Below are 5297 nucleotides of genomic sequence, written 5' to 3'. Positions count from 1 at the left end.
GGTATTTCATTCAGGGCCTAAGACATGAAGCTAGGCTTCTTTTAATAAATCACGGACAGGGATGAGCTCCTGACATTAATATTGCACTCCTCCCTCTTTCTGCTGAGACAGTCTGGCCAACACGAATATCCCTAATACAGATCCAGGGCTCTGGTATAACAGCCACCCCAAAAAGCCATAGTTCCAGCTACCTTTCCTTTCTTTGCATCATACCAGGAGGAATCAAAAGGAATGAAACCTATTTCATTTATTATTACAGGTGAGAACCCCTCTAAGTACATAGGAAGAGAAGTTGTAGTTTGTAACCTTGTTCTCCATCTAGAAGTAAAACAGGGGCTGGTGTGAGGCAACGAGGGTAACAGAGAAAATGCTGAAAAGAAACGGAGGGATGTGAAGCCAAATTTTCAAGCATTCCAGGCAATCACACCACTCAGGGACAGTCTACAGCTCAGCAAATCACATGCTGGAATGCAGTGGAGTATGGAGTAGGGCAATAGGGAACTGCTCAACAAAATAGGTGCTACAGCCTCTTGTGCTCAGGCTCTTAGCCCAAAGTATGTTCCAGCTCCAACTGAAGGGCATTCTGAACCAGAAGAGCACTGACCTTTTTGATTTTGGCAGTTCACAGTTCTCAGACAGCAGAATGTCTGTGGCTCCTCTCATCATTATTTTTGCTGTTTTCACTACTGGCCATCAAGTTTCCTGCAGTAGCCATCCATGAACCCCGGATCACTACTACATTAATAACACAGAACATGGCTCTCAGAGTGCATTAGTGAGGTACCAAGAGAAAACCCAAATGATGATCCTCCTCACAGAAAAGGTAACAGACAAAAAAAATAAAAGTGTGAAAATACTTTTTAAAAGATGGCTGAAATGAGGCAAATTCTTAAAATTAAGTAAATGTCTGAAATGAAATTTAAGCAAATTTAACTGTTGCAAAGTATTCTGAATACACATACAGTACAATATACTAGAGTCCAGAATTAGAAAAATTTCCAGTCATGGAAATATGGGGTAAGGGATATGTTTATTTGGAACAATGAGTTCAGCAGAGGTCTCTTTGCTACAAATATCTTGAATTTAATTCTTCTGCCTTGATTCAATCTCCTGAGAAAATAAAAAAAATAAAATAAAAATCCTACAGGAAAAACTTGTGTTGGATGCAATCTCTTCACTCATACCTGATACAAAAGTCTAATTTATTCTCTTGATTTATTGTCTTAAGGAGAATGAATTAATTATTCTTCCACTCAGAAGTCTATGGCATCAATCCTTGAGTTGAATCAGAGAAAATTCAATCTCTCATGAGTTCCCACTCCATTTACTTTTCTTGTAAGTGTTCTGTTTTGTTGAAGTGAAAGCTCCTCTGGACTCAGGCCCAGAGGGAAGCCAAAGCACAGGGGTTGAATTAAAACCTTTGGATAAGCTGAGATACATGAAGTCACACCAAAGTGAAATAGAAATATAGATTTTTTAACCTTTAGTAGAAATATATGCTAAGTGCTTTAAACATTGAAAAGCTGCAGCAGAGACCTTAAACACAGTTCTTACTGCAGCAGTGTTACCTTTTCACAGAATTCTTTACTTTAGACAAAATATGGATAGAATGACACTGTTCACATTTTTTAGATAGAGCATTCACGTAAACAATAAGAGCTGATAGAAACTGCATCCACAAATCTGTGTAATACCTGTGTAACACTGGTGTGAGGCTTACGACTGTTAGAATTAGACCAGGATCGGTTAAGAAAAGGAAAACTGGAATCGTGTGTTAATCTTATTGGTCAATTAACAAATATAATCCATAATTCTGTAAGAAAAAATATAGAGTCTAGAATATAGAGCATATAGAGTATAGAGCATATAGAATATATAGGGCATATAGAGCATATAGAAGAAGAAAGAAGAAGCTGTTTTTGCCTGTTGTTGCTGTTGCTGCTTGCCTTTATCATGTAACCCCCTTTGAACTCTGCCTTCAAGAAAGCTGTGAGACTATGAAATAAAGAACTCAGCAGAACAGCAGCCTCCTCTGCTCTCTCACCCTGGTCCGGGAAGGAAGGGTACCCCGTCCAAAGCTCAACAGCGCAGAGCCCCAAGGCTGCTGTGGGCAGCAGGGCCCAGGGGCCGTTCCCACCTGCAGCGCTCCTGTCCTGGGCTGGGCCTGCACAGGGGCTGGGGCACCATGGCTGGGGCAGCGGGGCACAGAGGGGCCACGGAGCCGCTGCCGGGGCTGACAGCAAGGCCAGGGACACACAGGGAATTTCTGGGCATTGCCTGCGCTGGGCAGGGCTGAGTGTGGGGAAGGCAGAGCTCAGCTGGCCTCGGTGGCTGCAGGAAAAGCCGAGAGCCCGAAGAGCCCCCGTGGCTGTGCTGGAGAGCAAGGCTGGAGGAGGGAAATGCGGGGCTGCTGCGGGATGGGGAGGGGGATTGAATTCCAGCAGGCACCGACGGGGGGCTGAGAGACTCAAGGGCTCCTTGGCCTGAGCCTGTCCTGGAAAGGTCTCTCAGCCCTCTGTGCCCATGAAGGGCGCCAAGGAGGAGCAGAGCTCATCTTGGCAGGACCCTCATGGAATCCCTGAGGGACAAATGCCAGTGCCTGCGCAGCCTTCCCAACGTCCCTGACACCAGAGGCCTTTTCCACATCCCTCAGTTCCAGGTCAGTGCCCAGAACACAGCACAGGCCTGTCCAGGTCCTGGGGGCGATTCCCAAGGGAGGCAGCTGTGATTTCTCCCCACAGACCCACCACTCCGGTGTCTCTCTGTGCAGCCCTTGGCTGTCCTGAGCACTTTCCCTGGAGCCTCCCTGCCCTGGACGTTTGTCTGCATGCAGTTCTCAGCACAGCCCAGCAAAGAATTCAGGTGCTTTCCCAGAGGACATTACTCTGGCAGTGAAGTGGCCTCAGGGCACTGTTTGTGCCCCTGGAATTGTGCCAGCCCCGAGTGCTGCTGATGGTGTTTGTGCTCACTCGGGTTCATCTCCCCACACCCACTCGATGCACTGCTGAAGGCTCCTCAGGACACAGCAAACACGGACTGCTGGTCTGGTCACTTGGTGTCCCTCCGTGCAGGGACAAACAACCTCCTGCAGGGGAGGGCAGAGGCCAGTGCTGGGATTGCTGGTGGCAGGGGCTGGTGTGGGACACTTGCCCTGGGCACCTTCCCAGGCTGTGCCCGGAACAAAGGCACAGCCCAGGCCCTGCTCTGCTGCTCCCTCAGGTCCATCCCAGGAGCTCTGGCAGTGCCAGGACACTGCTGCCTGCCCCCCCTGCACACTCCCCCCTGCCCCTGGGCACTGGGGTTTGCTTTGCCAGGGCATTCCTGGGGCACATTCCTGGCAGCAGCTCTGGAGGAGAGCGAAGCCTTCCTGCCCTGGCCCCAGGAGATGCCCTTTGCTGATGGAGCTGCTGTGCTGGAGCCCGGCTGTGTCCCAGCAGTGCCCGTGGCCTGTCCGTGCCTGTGCTCACAGCACGGACACGCAGCAGGACAGTGACCGAGCTGCCCGAGCACTCCGGCCTTGCACCCTCAGAAGGGCTGGGAAAGGGAGTGTGGAGCTGGGAAGAGCAGAGGTGGGAAGAGGCTGGGCCATTGTCCCTGGCCATGCTGCTGTGCTGGGAGTCTCTTCCCTCCAGCTCTGCCCACAGGCACTGCCCCTGCAGAGCCAGAGAAGGGCTGAGGAACAAACCTTGGACACAAAGGTCAGGACAGCCCCTTGTTTTTATTCAAATGCACAGGGAAGAAGCCTCCTGAAAGTCTTTGTGTTTCAAAAGAAAGGTAGATGTTCATGTAGAAATGCTAGGAGTAGTACTACAGTACTTTATAAAAAGCAGAATAACACCAGAAAAAGAATAAGAAAAAGCACCAATGAAAATATGGACAAAGAGGAAAAAAAAGGCCAAGACTGTAAAGTTACATTCTGAAGGTTCTGGAGCAGGAAAGAGAGAGTTTATTGCTTCTGAGAAGCATCCTAGTCATCATTTTCCTTGCACGGCAGAAGGAAATAGAAAGATTTTAACTTGTGAAAAGTATCCAGTCATCACTTTCCTCAGGGCATCCTTGAGCTCCTGGTTCCTCAGGCTGTAGGTGAGGGGGTTCAGGGCTGGAGGCACCACCGAGTACAGAACTGACACTGCCACATCCAGGGATGGGAGGAGATGGAGGGGGGCTTCAGGTGGGCAAACATAACAGTGCTGAGGAACAGAGAGAGCACGGCCAGGTGAGGGAGGCACGTGGAAAAGGCTTTGTGCCGGCCCTGCTCAGAGGGGATCCTCAGCACGGCCCTGAAGATCTGCACATAGGAGAAAACAATGAACACAAAACAGCCAAACACCAAACAGGCACTGACAGCGATGAGCCCAAGTTCCCTGAGGTGGGATTTGGAGCAGGAGAGCTTGAGGATGTGTGGGATTTCACAGAAGAACTGGCCCAGGGCATTGCCCTGGCCCAGGGGCAGGGAAAATGTATTGGCCGTGTGCATGAGAGCGTAGAGAAAGGCACTGGCCCAGGCAGCTGCTGCCATGTGGGCACAAGCTCTGCTGCCCAGGAGGGTCCTGTAGTGCAGGGCTTTGCAGATGGACACGTAGTGGTCGTAGCACATGATGGTGAGGAGGAAATCCTCTGCTGAGAGGAAGAACAGAAAGAAAAACACCTGAGCAGCACATGCTGAGTAGGAGATGTGGCTGGTGCCCCAGAGGGAATTGTGCATGGCCTTGGGGACAGTGGTGCAGATGGAGCCCAGGTCGGTGAGGGCCAGGCTGAGCAGGAAGAAGAACATGGGGCTGTGCAGGTGCTGGCCGCAGGCTCCGGTGCTGATGATGAGGCCGCTGCCCAGGAGGGCAGCCAGGGAGATGCCCAGGAAGAGGCAGAAGTGCAGGAGCTGCAGCTGCCGCGTGTCTGCCAATGCCAGCAGGAGGAAGGGGCTGATGGAGCTGCTGTTGCACATTCCTTCACTCTGGGCATTGTGGGCTGTTGGAAGAAGGCATTGACAAGCTGGGACAGATTCCCCTGAGTCAATCCTATGCTATTTTCTTAGGAATTCCCGCAAAACCACTTCTCCTCTTGTGACAGAACTTGGCTAAGCTTTTTGATTTCTGAGCTCAGGTTTGTGCTGCTGCCTCATCCTCAGCATTGCTCTCAGCCTGAACACTGGGGGCCCAGAGGGAAAACAGGGCTCCCTGTGCCCCAGTGCAGTCGGACCTGCTGGTCCCCACACAGGTGCCCTTTGCTCATTTCACCTCCCTCTATTTCAGGGTGATTGTACTTAAAATGGGCTTGAAAAATAAAGTGACTTTTTGAAG

General features: G+C 50.5%; 1 pseudogene across 1 annotated transcript; it reads right to left on the bottom strand.

Annotated features, from left to right (window-relative positions):
* Nucleotides 1-3974: 3974 nt before the first annotated feature.
* Nucleotides 3975-4942, bottom strand: LOC309585670 (olfactory receptor 14J1-like; annotated as a pseudogene). Its single transcript has one exon. The product of its transcript is annotated as an olfactory receptor 14J1-like (transcript).
* Between the last annotated feature and the right edge of the window lie 355 nt (nt 4943-5297).

The sequence above is a fragment of the Coloeus monedula genome (assembly GCF_965178545.1).
Source record: "Coloeus monedula genome assembly, contig: HAP1_SCAFFOLD_105, whole genome shotgun sequence".
NCBI classification, from domain to species: Eukaryota; Metazoa; Chordata; class Aves; order Passeriformes; family Corvidae; genus Coloeus; species Coloeus monedula.
The sequence above is the reverse complement of the archived record's forward strand: the minus strand, read 5'-3'. Positions and strand labels throughout refer to the sequence as shown.